Genomic DNA, 18,212 nt, shown 5'->3' on the forward strand with positions numbered 1-18,212 from the left:
AGTCATTTATCCACTCATATAATGAAAAATACACTGTTTTGAGAATCGAATATGTTATCTAAGTCAAAGATGTCATCTAGGCAAGGTAGGAATTGACATCATTTGAACTCCTGAGTTTTAGTTCCTTCTCTAGTAAAAATACGATAAATAACACATTATTTCTGCCACATTCATGATCCACAGAAATATAGCTCTATTATTTGCAACTATAAAAGGAATTATTCAATCAGAGGAAGTAAATCAGTCAATGGAAAATTGATATTGATCCACTTGAAAATAACTAAAATTTTCTCTACCTTTGATTATTTGTCATAATATAGGAAATGCTGTTATATACCTGAGTTAACTTTTATAAGTCAAAGTATCTTAAGGTTATGTATTTACGTATTTATATTCCATGTACTCGCAAAGAAAATGAGTGGATATACCATAAAAATGTAATAAAATAAGATCAGATGTTATTAAAAAATGGTACAGGTCAATTTGTAAAGATGGAAAACAGGAAACATATTAGATTTTCATAATGGAATTATAGAAAAGGCCCAAAATATTTCTGGGTTATATATTTTCTTGATATTGCCAAAAAGATATGGAAATTTTTTTAAAGGAATTTGAAGATTAGTTCAATTTTCATGAATCTCACCTCCATATTAGTAATGCGTATTGAATTCCCTTGGATTTCACTTATGTGTAATAACGTGCTCACTAGCGGCAGAGATAAACTGTTCGTGCAGTTGCACAGGTGAAGCTCAGGAGAAACGTTGAGGTACAGCGGTCAAGGCACAGGCTTGCGGTCAGGCTGCCGGGTCATAAATGCAGCTCTGCCTCGCGTCGCCCCCACAGCCCGGGGGACTTCCCGACATCTTTCTGCTTCAGGGTTTTAATCCAGAATGATGGGAGCATAGAAAGTTCCCAGGAAAGTCTATATTCCTAGAAAGTTATATTTTAGCATAAGTGAGGCAACATAAGGTACTTACTTGTATTTAATGTTTAATATCAATCTCATTTTTAACGTTAGATGAATAGTCCAGAGTTTTATCCACACTGCTGCCAATAACAGGATTTTAGTGTTACTATACTGTAGTATCATATATATATATAAACATTTTCTATTTCATGCATCAGTTGATGGACACTTAGGCTGACTCCATACCTTAGGAATTATGAAGAGTACCACATTAAACACGGGAATGGAAGCATAGCTATTTGATAGGCCAATTCTCCTTGCTATGAATATATACCTTGTAGTGAGAGAGCAGGATCATACTGCAGTTCCATTTTTAGTTTTTGATGAACTTCCATATTCTTTTCTGTATGGCCATACTGACATAAATTCACATTAGCAGTGTATAATGATTTGCCTTTCATCTGCATTTGCATCAGTGTTCATGGTTTGCTTTTCCTTTTACTTTTCTGCATTTTTGATATAGCTTTTTTTATGGGGGAAGATTTGACTGTTGTTTTGGTTTGCATTTCCCTCATGAATAGTGCTATCCGGCATTTTTAGAAAGCAGGTATTAACACATACTGATGGTATATATGAAGGAGTCCTGCACATTCAGTGTGCACTAGTTAAACCCAGCGCCTGCCCTACACTTCTCAATCACTGGTGTTTACTATTCTATGTTCAGGTTGATTTACTCAGCTTCTGTAGGTGAAAGAAAACATGTGGTTTTCACCTTACTGTGCTTCGTTAATTGGTCTACTTCACTTAATAAAGTGACCTTCATTTTCATTCATTTTGGTTCAAGTGACAGGATTTCATTTTTATTTGTGGTTGAATGATAGCCTATTGTGCACATATACATTTATTGATTAAAGGACATCTAAGTTCATACCATATAAAGTTAGTTATTGTGGATATCCTAGTTATTGTGGATGTGGCCCAAATAAGCATTGGTGTGCATGTACCTCTAGTATGGTGATTCCACTTTCTCCAAACATATCAGAAGAAATAGAACAGCTCAATCTTAAGTTCATTTTGAGGTTTTTAAGTATCCTCATGCTCCATCCACAATGGTTCCACTAAATTTTATTACGGCAACAGAGCATTCCTTTTGCTTCTACCCCCGAAGAGCACGTTTGCTTTCCTTCTTTGTTTTCTTGTGCTTCTTGAGACCAACCCCTCTCACTGGGGTGAGAACATATTTCTTGTAGTTTTGATTTGCAATTTCTCTTTTTAGAGATAAAATTATGCATAATTTGAAAACAAGATGATTGGAAATTAACCATGGTTGTTATATTGAATATTCTTATCTTCAAAGTCGTTGGTCAGATTACAAGATACAGGCATGCAAATTTGATAAAACAACATAAGCACTAACTGTTCCTTTAGTAATAGCTAAATCTTGGAAAGAAAACAAATGCATCAACCGAGAAATGGATAAAAAAGATGTTCTTTCATATGATGTTGTACTACTCAAGGCTTTTATAGGTAAATAGATGCAACTTGAGACTAAGTGAAATAAGTGAAATAAATCAGATTCACATGTATAAGCATCGTACTGTCTCCCTAGTGTAAGAAACTAAAAGAGTAAATATGGTCCAAAATCTACAATGGATATTGTGAAAAGGAAAGAAACTGCCCAAAAGGAAAGAATATCTGGAATGGGGGAAAGGAAAAAAGAAGGAAGGGAACAAAATATATGTATACACACACACACACACACACACACACACGACAGGTAAGACTGTACTATTGACTTGTAATTTCTGAATTGTAATTAAATTTATATTTTTTTCATGTGTTTGTTGCCCACTTGTAAATTTTCTTTTAAAGCATGTCCATTCAGTGTTAGCGATGTAGCTCAGGGATACAGTGTTGCCTGACGTACTTCAGACCTGAATTCAGTCTTTAGTCCTAGAAAACCAACCAGCAAACAAAAGTGTATTGAGACCATCTGCCTATTTTTAATTGGATCACTTTTTGTTTTTCATATTTAGATCACTTAAGTTTCTTACTAATCTGGTTATTGTTTCCTGGTGAAATGAATAGTTTGAAAATATTCTTGCCCATTTTCACAGTGTCTTTTCACTGTATTGATTTTTTTTCTTTTACTGTGCACAAGTTCTGAGTTTGATATATCCTTTTTGTCTATTTTTGTTTTACTGCCTGTGATTTTGGCATGTTATCCAAAAATATCACCTCTACTGGTGGGCTGAACTGTTCCCCTATGCCTTCTTTAATAATTTCAGGTCTTACATTTGATCTATTTGAGTTTATTTCTATATATGATGAGAGATATAGGTCCAGCTTTTAGAGCATGATTTTCTGTCCTTTCCCCAGTGTATGTTTTTGGATACTTTTTCAAAGTGGCATTTCTATAGATAGCAGAACATGAGGAATAGCATTTCAACATGATGAACTGACTACAAGAAATATGATCAAAGGAATTACACTATGTGATGATTTTGTTTTCCCAGAAAGGGATCTACACTCACATATAGTTCAATCATGGGTGACTGATAGTTCAATTAATAAAATACCAACAAATTTTAATTTATGTTCTCTGAATTTACCATCACTTCTTCATTTATATTTTTGTGGTTTTAGAAAAGGTCAATACTTCCAACAGATTCTATTCATCACTTCTTTTATTGGAGCAATAATAAATATTATAAAGGGATCTTGTGAATGCCAATTACAGTTGCTATAATTTTTCATTCCATAACAATTTTGAAAACTTTCAGAGACTTGTGAAAGATTTCTTCATTTTTCCCATAAAAAGCAAAAGCAAATTGTAGAAATAATTTTACTATTGAGTTGTATGAAGAAAACAAACCTCTTTCATTTGTGTACTAAACTACTTCTCCAATCCACTTTGTTTTATTTTATTTTATTTATTTTTGAGACAAGGTCTCCATAAATTTTTAAAGTGTCCAGGAATCTTTGCAAAGTCATAGGTGTGTGCTGCTATACTCAGTTAAGGAGACAGAGAGTGAGAGGAGAGAAAGAGGAAGGGAGAGAGAGATATTTAACATCAGGTAATGATATAAATTGAAAATAAAAATAGGATTGTATAAACTTAAAATGTATTTGCATTTTTGAAAACTCCTAATTTCTGTACTAATTTTCTCATTTTACTTTGGACTTTTGAGTATTTCCCCATGAATAAAGCATCAATATATAAGTCATAGGGCAGATGTTCAAAGCTCATAAATTTTCTTCCTTTCTAGCTGTACAATTAATTATAAAATTTCAACAGATATTACTTTGCTTTGCAAAAAATTTAAATTTCCCTACTCACTTTTTAGACAGTGCAGATACAAATATTAATTGTTGTTCTTATTGCACTGTCTGTGTCACATGAGACACAAAGGTGCATCACTTATTAATATTCAGAAACTCCTCAGAGGGCCTGGGGATGTAGCTCAGCGGCACAGCGCCTGCTGGCAAGCACAAGGTCATGAGTTCAATTCCTGGTACCAGAAAAAAAAAAAAAAAAAAGAAACTCCCCAGATAATTTCTCTTTGAGAGAATAAAATTAATTTTTGACTGTAGTATTTATTACAAGGAAAAATGATGGGTAGAAACCATGTCAGTCAAAGGATTCCTATGGAAATTTGAAATGTGACTGTAATTATACTTGAATGAAAATATTAACTACAAGAATGAAATTTTAACTGGGCATGGCGGCACACACCTGTACTTCTAGCACTTGGGAAGCTGAGGCAGAAGGATTACCAGGAGATCAAGGACAGCCTGGGTTACACAGTGAGTTCAAGGCCATCCTAAACTACATAACAAGACCTTGTCTCAAAAAAAAAAAAATTGGAATTTTACTATGATGCTAAAATTTCCATGCCTATAAATATAAAATTCAATAAGTTGTTTGAGTAGGAAATGCTTTATTTCAAAAGAGAATCTCTATGTCATCATTGGGTCCTATCAGCTTCACAAGTGGATAATCATTACTTTTGCAGTTAGTGTGTTTTTATTATACGAGTTAGCAAAACTTCCCAAATTGCAATTCAAAATTTTGATTCTCAAGTTTAGCTATTAAATGTCACTTATTTCTTAACAGTATGTTCTCTTGAGTAATATTATAACATATTTCTTTGATAGAGTTATGTCCTTAGTTGTCAATTAGCTGAGAAGAATCTGTCATTGTGTGCAACATCTTTATTTCTATGATCAAAGTTTTCCTGCTCCGTCGTCTGTCAAAGTGTCAGCCAGAAAAGGGAAGGCTTCTTCTTTATTTTTTAAAAAAATATTTTTAAAAGGTGAGATTTCTGAACCTTTAGAATATTTTCCAGCATTACTATTTTATTAGCTAAAACATTAAAGCCAGGTTCCCCTTGAGCAATTTTGATAAGCCAACCAAATATAAAAATTCACAGTGATGAAAAGGAGAACTTTACAGAAGAAGAATTTCTTTTGCTGTATCAGGAAAGCCTCCAGGGTGACGTAGAGAGCAGAGAGCATTTGCCCAAGAAACTGAATGGGAAGTGATGATTTTGCTAAGCAAAGAAGACAAAAGACCTGGAGAAGCAAGATCAAGATTCCTACGTTTGGGGGCTGGGGATTTAGCTCAGGGGCAAAAGTGCCTGCCTGGCAAGCGCAAGGTAGTGAGTTCGGTTCCCGGTACTGGTGAAAAACAACAAAAAAAAAAGATTCCTACATTGGTTATGTGAAGACTGAAAGTTAGAAATGCCTGCTAGTTACTCCTACGGATAATAGTGATATAAAGGAAGATTTTATCATTAGATCAAAGTTATTTACAGCTACGGGACTGGACAAGCTCCCAGAGACAAGGAAATGAAAATCCTGTTTTCTACAGCACTCTCTTAATAGTAGTTTGATCAGAAGAGGAAGAAATGTCCAGGAAGCTGGGAAGTAACAATCAGCAAGTCTGGAGAATGTGCAGGAATTCTGTTTTGCAGAGTGACTGACTTTGCGTATACTCCAAAGTGGTGAAGAAAATAATGAGCAAATATCAGTAGCTTTGTGACACAGTACACTACTGTCCTACGACGCAAAGGATGAGCCACTACTTGGAGTCGGTGTCTAATTTGGACTCCAAGAAGGCCCAGAGGGTCTGCCCTTAACTGACAACCCCTTTTTGAGAGAGTCTAATAAAGATAGACCCTAACTGGCTTCTGTGGCTTTTCATTGATCCCGGAAGCAAGGATCAAGGACAAAAGAAGGATTTCTGTGCCGGAATTCATATCGGGACAGGGAAAGGACAGGAAAGGTCAAGGTGGTCTGTTACACGAGTGACCTCAGGGCCAATCTAAGGGGTAAGTAGGAGTACGGAGAGGAGAGTGTCAGAACATCCATTCCTTATTTGTTATTCTATTTTTTAATTCTAAAGAGAAAAAAAAAACACATAAACAGTGAAACTGAGTTTCAAAACAGGCTGGTAGGACACTGACAACAGCTGATATGTTGTGTCCTATTGTCTTCCTAATAGTTACCGGAGTGTCACATACAGACATGAGAGCCTATCTAAACAAGAGCAGCACAAACTTCTTTCCAACGAACTGAGAGAAACTTGCAGTATAACTGTCTTAACTCTCTTGTTTATATATATATATATATACACTTTTTCCCTTTCCTTCCCTTCCTTTCCCCTTTTCCCCATCACCATTTCTCTTTTCTCTTGAACATATTTTTCCCAATTCACATAAGTATTTTTCAGTTTCTCACACTAGTGAGACAATATGGTGTTTACACATGAGGGTCCGATTTATTTCACCTATGAGTATGGTTTTGAGTTGCATCCATTTACCTATAAAAGTCTCCTGTTCATCCTTCTTTATGGCTGAGTAGTACTGCACTGTATAAAAAAAGACACATCTTTTTATTCATTTCTCAAGTGATGGGCACTTGAGCTGTTTCCAAGACAGCCATTACAAATTATCCTGCTGTAAACATGGGTGAACAAATACCACTGTGGTATGCTACTTTTAATTTTTCTGGGAAGACATCCAGAAGAAGAATAGTTGGGTCAAATGGGACCTCTAATCCTAGTTTTTTTAAGGAATCTCCACACTGATTTCCACAGTGACTGCACCAGTCTACACTCCCACCAGCAGTGGAGAAGGGTTCCTTTTCTCCGCAGCCCCGCCAGCACTTGTTGCTAGTTGACTTCCTTATGATAACCACTCTTCCTGGGGTGAGATGCAATCTCAGTGTTGTTTTAATTTGCGTCTCTCAAATGTCAAGAAATGTTGAACATTTTGTCATGTCTCTATGTGCAATTTGTATTTCTTCATCTGAGAACTGTGTATTCATCTCAGGTGTCCATTTTTGGACTGAGTCTTTGAATTTGAGGGGGTCTGCTTCTTCTCAATTCTCTGTGTGTTGTATATGTAAATCATTTTTTATGGGACAACTGACTATAATTTTTCCCACTCCATGTGCTCTCTCTTCACTCTTTTGGTTATTTCTTTTATTGTGCAAAAGCTTTTTAATAAAGTGAGATCCCATTTGATGATTCTTTGTACTAATCCCCTTGTGGTCTGGGTTTTGTTCATGAAGTCTCTGCCTATAACTATGTTTTCGAGAGTTCTACCTATTTTCTCTTCCTGTAAATTTAGTGTTTCTATTTTAATATTTAGATCTTTGATATATTTTGACTTTAGTTCTGTGCATGGTGATAGACAAGGGTCTAGTTTTAGTCTTCAACATGTGGAAAGCCAGTTTTCCAGTACCAGTTACTGAAGAGGCTATCTTTCTTCTAGTGAACATTTTTGGCTCTTTTGTCAAAGATAAGGTGGCTGACTGTGTTTAGAGAAGCATCTGCATCCTTTATTCTATTCCACTGATTCTCAGGCCTGTTTTTTTTATGCCATACCATGCTGATTTTATCACAGTAACTTTGTAGTATAATTTCAAGTTGGGGATTGTGATGGCCCTTGGCTTGCTTTTGTTGCCCAGAATTGCTTTTGCTATTCTAGCTCTTTTCTGCTTCTAAATGAATTTTAGGAATATTTTGTCTAGATCTATGTGGTATGCTAATGGTAGTGTTTATTGGAACTGCAATCAGTCCATATAGCAGTTTTGGGAGTATGGCCATTTTCAGTATGTTGGGTCTTCCTATCCAAGAGGAAGTGATTTCTTTCCATTTTTGGACATCCTTTTCAATATCCTTTTTTAGGGCACTGTAATTTTCACTGTACAGATCTTTAACTTCCTTTGTTAGATTTATTCCTAAGTATTTCAATTTTTAGATGCTCAGAACATCCATTCTTAAGGCAATGTGCTTTCATCCTACTTGAACTTGTGACCCTATCAACTATCCTTTAATCTCTTACCATGCATTCCAAGAAGTTTTGGGTCTTAGTTCCAAAAATCCTTATCTCTGCATATCCATCTCATACATTCTTCTAGCCAATGCCCCCACAGCTTTGATTGAGATTGGTAGTGAACTTCATATAAATAATTTCAGTGAAATTTGCAGAAAAAAATCGAAGTAATAAATACCTTTTAAAAAGCCAAAGAAAATAGTTCTTAATTCAATAGAATTTTGAGAATTTTCAGCAGACAATATACCTGAATACACTTTGTTTCTTTTTCAACGTGTTCAGGTTTAATGACACTTGTACCTGGTTTCATTGATGGTTTCATTTCATTTGTCATTTGTTAGGCTGTAAATTACTTTAGTATAAAGTTGAGATTCAAATATCTGAGCATGGTTAGTAAATATTGACCTGGGTTTTTCAATTATCATTTTGCAGAATTAGCTAAGCAAGGTTTTATTTTATGTTTCTAAAAAAGATGTAGCAAACCGCCTTGCAGCTTTATATAGAACACAAGACAGATTGGGAGCTCTCCACATTTTAAAATCTTTCTCTGAGTCCTCTAACAATCAGATTCATTATTTAATTAAGGTATTACATATGATAAGACAATTATCTTTCTTTTTCTTGGTACTGGGAATCAAATCCAGGAAGTTGCACTTCCCTGGCAGACACTGTGTCTCTGAACTATCTCCCAGGTCCTAAGAGAATTTTCATAATGAGGAATTCTTACATAAATTTTTAGACCTTTAGTCCAAAGCGTTCTTCAAAACATATTGATTGCATTACCCACAGATCAGTAAAATTATCATTTACAAAAGTAAGTATTTATTTAGAAATCTACTACTTACATTCTTTATTGTTATCTATCCCACTTCCCACACCAGGAAAGAAGACATCAGTCATAGATCATCCCTATTGATAACACATGCCAATTTTAATTTTTAACCTTTAAAATTTCATCAACTTCATTGTGTCATTCAACTACATATATTTCATGCTCCTGGTTTTATTTGTTCCACTGAATTTCTCAGTGTGATTTTCTCCCTCTGATCTTACTGTACTCTTAAGTAGTATCTGCCCTGTAATCAGAGTGCTCCAAAAGGAAACTCTGACTAAGACACACCCTCATAATACCCCTCAGGGCTTCCACTCTCCTTTGCATAATGTATTTTATGACAGAGCCATCCACACCAGAATGTGCAGAAGTGATTAAATGGGAATCAAACACATTGGACTGAGCTGAAGGTAACCATTAGATGTAAAATATTTGAAAACTAAAGAACAAACCAGATAAATGGGTTTAATTTTTATTTTCCCTACACCTTGCATGTTGTGCTTTTAACATACATAATGAGCATTTTTCAGTTTATCAGTTTATTTGCGTATTTCACTCAGAGGTTTTACATGTGATTCTCCACAAGATTGTGTCATCCCCATTGTCCAAATGATGTAACCTTCTGACCCTCAAGGATCAATCAAGGTATCACTTTCCCATACAGGGAGGTCTGACTGGAGAGTACATCCAGTCTAAATGATTGTAGAAAACAAACAAGTGAAAGAATACATCTCCCTCAGCACAGTGCTGTCCACTTAACCCCATGTCACTTTATTAGGACTGGCCACTTACCTCTCATCTGCGGCAGGAGCCCAGCTGAGCCGACTCCTCACTCAATGCCCAGCGCGTGGAAATGCTGACACAATGTAACACTGAAATATGCAGGTTAAATTAATTAATGGATAAAAGATATTTCTTTTACTAGTGTGGTTTTTTTTTAATTTCTTAAAAAGCTACTCATTTTAATGGATTATCATGCTGATATATTTGTTTTACTCCTTCTTGAACTTGGTGAGGCTCTTTAATATATTTTCTATATTGTAGAAAGTTGTTCTTAAAGGGCTCTCGGATATTAATTCAGTATGAGGTCTTTCCAAATCTCTTGTGACACTCTCCAAAAGTCAGCCTTTAAGCCCTACTGGAAATTCACAGATGCTCCTGGGATCTGAAAGTGGAGGGCAGGATACCCCGTGGAGCTAATGCCGTGCAGCCTTTGCTTAACTCTTAACCGACTAACGCTTATTCTTCGGACAGGATCAGTCCCCTGAAACGCAAGGCAGGAAGTGTCACCCAGCCCAAGTGCAGCAATTCCTGCAAGCACATGCGTGCAGCAGAAGTGAATCATGGTTACTTTTCCCCAAAAGCATCGCCTTACTCAAAATGCTTCTGAAGATGTTTACTGGGAAAAGAGACATTACTAAAGGGGAGTACTCCCCATTACTAAAGGGGAGTACTTGGTTTCGTCTATATTCTAGAGCAGTCAGCTGTAGTACAATATGTCAGTGAACAATGTGTTAATGTGCTATATTGTGTATGCATGCTCAAGAAAATGACATAATTTTAAGGCAATAAATTTTAGAGAATGAAAACCAAATGCTACAGTTGAATAGAACTTTATTTTAGCAAGCAATTGGCTATGTAGCTGTAAAAGGGGTGGCACGTTCTCTGAGTCCCACTTACAGCATGGAAATGGTACTTCAGATTTTTCTTTGTTATCGGTTTCTGCAGGAAATTATTCATTTGGAAGTCTCCAAAAAACCTTGTCAGATTTTCTAACTCTACCTACCCAGCATAACAAAATTCTGCTTTGCGGCAATTACCCTTTCTCTTATTTGTGAGGCTTTGTTCTTTTTAATTAACTAGGCTCCAAACGTAATCTTTTTCTTATCTGTATCCCTATCACCTGCCTTTGTGGAAAACACGAAGAGGAGCAGCTGTCTCAGTGAAGAATGTGGCTGCTTAAATTTTCGCCCTGTGTTGTTATCACTTGCTGTATAAACGCAACTTAAGCTCAACTGTGGAGTTCCTGTTCCCTGCGCTTGTCAACCTCTGGCAACTACGATTTACTCTCAATTTCTCTGAGATCGTTTTTTAAAAGTTCCACATAGGTGGGATATTGCACAGCATTTGTCTGTCTACACCTGACTTATTTTGCTTAACATAATGTTCTTCAATTTTATGCATGTTGCCACTTATAAGATTTCATTTTTCTACAGCTGAATAGTGTTCCTTTGAGCATATATGTCACATCTTCTTTATTCATTTAGCACTTGATGAACATTTCACTTATGTCCACTTTTTTGGCAATTGTGAATGATGATGAAATAAACTGAGGAAGACAGGTGTTTCTTTCACATATCGACTTTGTTTCCTTTGTACATGTACCAAGGAGTAGGATTGCTGGACCATCTGATATTTCTATATTTAATCATTTTTGGATTCTTAATGTTGTTTTTCATAGTTGCTCCACTGATATATATTCCACCAAAAGTATACAGGGTCTTTCTTTCTATACACCTGATCAAAAATTGTTATTACTTCTCTTTTTTGGCGGTAGCCAATCTTACTGTAGTAAGGCACTATTCTGGTTACAATTTGCATTTCCCCAAAATCTAGTAGTGCTGAGCATTTTAAAATATTTCATTATTTGTATGTCTTCTTTTAGAAATGTCCATTCCGATCATTTGCTTGCTTTAATTAGATTATTTTTGTGTTTACAAATTATTTTTAAATCATTTCACTCTAATTTTGATTAATGCATATTAATTTTGCATAATAATGCGGTTGATGCAATGTGTCAGTATGCACATTGAGCCTGTGCTGATTGAACCAGCCTCTCTACTTTCCGTGTTTCTCACTACTCCTCCTAGTGGTGTTTTTCAACATTCAGGTCAACTGTGCTTTGAGCCGCATATGAGAAAGGGTATAATGCGCTCGTCTTTCCGTACCTGGTTTACTTCACTTCACATAAAGCTATCCAATTCCATTCGTCTGAGAAGAATGACAAATGTGCTTATTATGGATAAAATTGTGCTATGCATGCATGTGCATAAGAAATAACCCACTCATGCACACACATACACACACATACTCACACACATAATTTTCTTTGTCCATTTATCTGTTGATGACCCCAGAGGCTGACTCTGTAACACAGGTGTCATGAATAGCGCTATAACAAACTTGTGCTTGAAGCCATGTCTCTGGTATGCTGGATTTTATTTCCTTAAGATATATGCTCAGAAGTGGGAAAGATGGATATATGGTGTATTTAATTTTGGCTTTCAGGCAAACTCCATTCTAGTTGCCAGGAAGACACTTCTAGTTTATGTGGTCACCAACTGCATCTGAGGGATCTTTCTCCACATGCTCACAAGCACATGCTATTTTAATACTGTCTGATAATAGCTATTCTAAAGGCACTGATGTGATATCTCACTACAGTTTTCATTTTTATTTTTCTGAGATAGTAATATTGAACATTTTCGTATAGTTGTTGGGAATTTTTAGTTGTTCCTTTGATAACTGTATATTTCTATCAGTTGCTTATTTTTAAATTGGATCACTTTTGTTATTGTTAAATTTGAAGGGATCCTTACATGTTTTAGAAATTAATCCTTACAAGTAAGTCTTTGATCCACTTTTGACTGGGTTTCGTTAGAGTAGCAACAGTAAGGGCCTAGTTTCATTCTCTTACATACGGACATCCCATTCTCCTAGTACTATTTCTGGAAGATTGGTTATTTCTCTAATACACATTTTTTACACTGTCAAAGAAAATCACTTGGTGGTAGAGGTACAGGTTACTTCCTGGGTGCTATTCTGTCCCGTGCATTTATGTGTCTTCTTTTAGGTCAATATTATGTTGTGTTGATTCTGTAGTAAGTTTTGATGTCAGATAATGTAAGGCCTCTGATTTATCCTTCTTGCTTAGAATACATGAGCAATCACTGTGGTTTCTATCTAGATGTCCCCAAGCACCTCATGAGCTCAAGGGCAGGACCTGAAAGGTGCCTGGACTGTGGGGTTCATAGCTGACTTGGTATTCGGAGATGGCATCTTGTTGGAAGAGGTGGATCACCAGTGACCTGGCTTGGGAGAGCTGATCTCCCTTCCCAGATCATCTCTGGGTCCCTCGCTTCCTGGGCACTGCGACGTGAGCAGTTTCTCCTCTCCTGTGCCCCTTTGTCAAGCCACCCTGCCTTGGAGCCAGCAGATGAGCTCCTGAAACCTGACTGAATTGTGATCCAATTTATCCTGTCAGCTGCAAGTGCTGGGTTCTTTGTCTGAGATGACCAGAAAGTAAGGAGAACATCTACTCATATTTTTTAATGTTTCATATAAATTGCAGGAGTTTTTCCTAGTACTGTGTAGGATGGCACTGGTATTTTGATGAGGATTACCGTGAGTAGGTAGATTAATTTGGAAAGTACATGTAGGTTAGCTACACAAATTCTTTCCATCCATTAGCATGGGATAATTTTCTCTTCCTCTTTTTTATTTTCTCCTAACCTTATTTCATCAATGTTACATAGTTTTCATTGTAGAAATATTTTAATTTTTGATTAAACTCATTCTTGACATTTATTTTTGTTGCTGTTGTAAACGGGATTTTTGCTTGATTTCACTTTCAGTTAATTGGAAATTGCCATATATCATATTACCGATATTTGTGTATTAATTTTTTAATCTTGCAGCTTTGAAGAGTTCATTTATTAATTCTAATATTTTTTGCTCTTTTTCTGTGTTTAAAAGCATTTAACAGCTCTTCTGCTGATCTACCAGTTTCAAAAGATTAAACCTGCCTAGGATACAGCATATTTTCAATTCAGTAAATCATCTTCTATTATTTCAAATAGTTGACATAAATTTACATTACGGTTGAGTTATAGAACGTGTTTGTTTTTTAACACTTTAGTGGCATTATGAAAGTCATCTCAAAATGCTTCCATAACACTCATGATCACTCAAAAAATATTTTTTTAATTTCATTACTCTCTCATTTCAACCTATGTTTCAGTGAAGAGTATCTCCTTCATTGTAAGAAATAGGCAAGAAAGAAACACAAAATTTTCCATTAGCCTAATTTTTTTTTCCTCCTTACTCTTTGAAACATGGAATTGATAAATGATTCTGGGCATCTGTGTGTGTTCTCCTCAATGAGTTTTTGTTAAGTTGATTTGATTAGATTTTCCTTCCAGGTAGAATTTAGAGAACACAATGCTAGTAGTATAATAGCCTTTAGCAAGCTGGGGTATTTAGGACAGTCTCATTTCTTCAAATATGTAAATTCTAGCTAGCAAATATTGTTATTTAAAAAGAAGCCAAAATCTTAGTGGGTATAGAGCAAGAAGAATTGGTCTGAGAAGCAGATGTTGCTTTTCAAACCAGATACGCCAGCCTAAGTATCTGGTATAAATCCTATGCCCACACCATGGCACTAATTTAGTCTCCATGTGGAGTAATAAATTATTAAATGATCACTTAAACTTATTTATGACAAGCACAATTTATGAATTCTAAACTAACAAAAGCTAAAACATGGGTAATTCTAAAACATTGTGTTCAAAATATCCATTTTTTTCATTTGTACTTTCTCTTCAATTTCTCATCAGGTAGTAATAGTTCATCTATATCCAACATTGTAAAAATGTCCAGCTATTTTTAAAGAGTGATACATTCTCACATTCTTTAAATGTATGCTTGAAAAGGCCAATAGCTCTATAGTAAATGATTTACAAGCCAGGCAAAATAATAGCATTTGGAAACCTTGACCAGAAGTGAAATCATTCAATTGAAAGTGACTTTCAAAATAGATTCTTGCCATAAAGCCGATAAAGGAAATAGAAATACTAATTACATTAATTTAGCTACTGCATTTTACATACATCAAACAATCACATTATATTCTATACATATGTATAATTATCATATATATTAAAATGAGAAAATACATTTTCATAATTTTCTCCTAAGTAACAGATTTTTTAAAAAATATATTTACTATCACTACTAGAATTTTTCCTTTATATTTTAAAATTCTTCTGGCATTTTTCACTCTAAAATGAATGCTTTTTTGGAAATACAAATAATAAGTGGCGTAAAGAACTTCATAAAAATGTATTGCTGAAGAATTATGCAGCCATACTGTGTATCAATACTGAGATCTTTTATTTCTAATCATATACCATTTATGACAGATATTTCAAATATAATTACTCTGCTTTTATTGTTATATTGTGCTAGGTCACATGCCACTTCTGATGAATGTTTTAAATTTTAAATACAATTTCTCTAATTTCATTGGTGTATTGTGCTAGGCAGGGTTGAAGTTAATGTTTGCATGAGCTAAAAATGTCAGTATCATGCATGCTGCCTTCTTTTGGGTAACGATAGGACTCCAGATCCACACCTATCAAACATCAAGTGATGCTGAGGACAGAAACCCAGTGTTTAAATAAGAAATAGAACCATATAATCAAGCAAACCAAAAACAGACACAGTACAGGGAGATGCCCATGCTCCAGACGTCCTCAAATGTATACGGAAAACAAAGTTTACAGGAGAGCCAACATTTTATACATTTTTCCTGGCTTCACCGTCTCTGGTATATTCCCACTTTCTTGCTTTAGAAATTCCGAACTGTGAATGCTTTTGCAATAACCTAGCGATGGGCAGCAAGGAAAGAGTTTAGAAAGATATGATATACCAGGCCGAATAATTTATTTAATGGAGGATGACATCATAAAATTCAAATTTAGAATCTGTGTTTGGAAATTAGCATAAGAACCACAAAGAGGAAACCAGTATAAAGTAAAATCTCAGACAAGAGTTTGTAGATCCAGTCCGTTCTTTGCCTGGGCTCAGCAGTCCTCCACAGCTTGGACTGGCTTCAGAATTCCTGGGACCTATAAGTTGTGTGCACAACTGTACACGTACAACCATGTAAGTGTGTATGTGACATACAGTGTAACAGGCCCATAGTACTGCTGATATTGTCAAAGGCCTTTGTCATCCCAGATAGATTAAAAGCTACTCGTAAACACAGAGGAAAGAGGGGAATTTGAATATGCAAGTAGAGTTAAACTTCCATGGATTTAAATTCGATACATGAAAATGAAAGATTAATATCAGAGACTGAACATCACATCTCAGAATCTGACATCAAGTGAGGTGGTACAAACTGCTCCACTCAGAACACACTGTAGCATTAATTAGTGCCTAGCTCCTTGATCCATGTTAGTATTTTAAGTATCGGTGATACAGGGCAATGAATGCTGCTATATTTACTTGAATGAGATGAATAGCTGGAGTCCCTGTGACTCATATGGAAAGTATAGGCAGTCCTAAAAATGCGGATAGCCATAAACAGCTCTTGCAGAGAGAATAAAAACAATGCTTAATTAAGATCGAGCAAATTTAACCTAAATATGGCTAAATCAGTCTCGATTCCCTTAAAGTTTAAAACTCTTCTCATAATTACAAATTTACACACATTGATTACAATGTAGTATTCCTAATTCCCAAGCAGAATCAGAAGTTCCTTATTTCTAAATGCTAGTAACATCAGTTTGACAAGTTTTATAACTGAAAAGCATCCAAGTACTTAGCTGATGAAGATTAGCAACTACCAAAGAAAGTGTTTAAATGTTAATGATTCCGCCTGTGAAAGTAACAGAAAAACAGAAAAGGATATTATTCCATCAGTTTTAAAGGGTTAATAGTTAAGATAAAATTGATTCCATTTTGCAGATGAGAAAACTGAGAAGCAGAAATTAAGGAATTTTGCCAGAGGTGAGACGTGACATCTACAGGAAAAGATTTGTTTTGTGTCTCTCTGATTTGTGAGTGTGGTACACGTGGTGCTAGAAATTGAACGCAGTGTCTCAGGCACGGTGGCCACGCGCTCCGCCACGGAGCTACGCGTCCAGCCCAACCACAGCCACTTCTGCCACTAGCTCAGACCGCCGCTTTAAAGCTGATGTCCACAGTGGGAACAGAAGATGTTTTCTGAGTCTCATTGTGGTCTTCAGGCCTGTGCATATGTATGTTTCTCCTATAAGAAAACATAAGATTTTTTACCTGAATAATTATTATTTTAATGCAATCTACTTGTTTACACGTTGTAATAATTTGTTTGAAGTGAACACAATGCATATAGTGAAAAAGTATAAAAACAATAAGCATATATTTAGATTGCAGCTTCTTATTTGTTTACATAGGACAGTGTCGTCAGAACAGCCAGTGAGAAAGTAGGTGAGAGAACGCCTCGCTGAAAGAACAGTTTGCTATGCAGAAACAGGAAAAGCGAGTACAAAGAAGAAATCTATGAAAAGCAAGGTCAAGACAGGGTCAGGGGAACAAAATACAGGCTTTCAGGGACTGCGTTATCGCCTCAAGGGGAATTTTTAAAAATTTTGTGGAAAGAAGTGGTATTTGAAAATATATTTGATGTTAAATCCAGACACATGCGTGTAATCCCAGCTAATTGGGAGAAAGAAAAAAGTAGCAAGACGGAAAGTTCGAGGCCAGTCTCAGCCACTTTTCCTGTCAGAAAAAAAAAGTGTTCGGGTTTTAATGCGATAATAAGGCACCCTCCCTACATTCAGTTTCTAGTACAGAAAAAAATGAAAAAGTAGCTGGAATGTAAGAATATATGTATACGAGAGAAGTGAATCAGAGGGGAGGGTCCGGAAAACTATATTTCTAAAGTAGATTTTGTTTGCAAATTATGCTAACAAATATATTGAATTAATTTCTTACCAATATATATCAAGGTATCATAGTTACTTCAAAGAATTGTCATAATAAACGTGATTCTCAGTCTATAATATTCATGATTATCCATTTATATGTTTTCTTTTTAATTCTTAGGTGAGTGAAACTGATTTTATTGTGGAAGTGATATTTCATGTTAATTTCAATTTTATTTTCCTCACAATGAGAGCTTTAGAAACGTTCTCTCCAGTTAGACACACTCATTATGACAACATTAGGAAAATAATTTATTATAAAAATAGTAGGACTTGGATGACGTTTGAAGGCCTTGTAGTTGGCTGAAGACACATTAAAAGCAATAAGGTTAAAAAGTCAAATAGTCTACACTGGAGAGTTACCACAGGGACCAGAG

This window comes from Chinchilla lanigera, unplaced genomic scaffold (genome assembly GCF_000276665.1).
Source record: "Chinchilla lanigera isolate Chin_1 unplaced genomic scaffold, ChiLan1.0 scaffold00047, whole genome shotgun sequence".
In the NCBI taxonomy this organism is placed as follows: domain Eukaryota; kingdom Metazoa; phylum Chordata; class Mammalia; order Rodentia; family Chinchillidae; genus Chinchilla; species Chinchilla lanigera.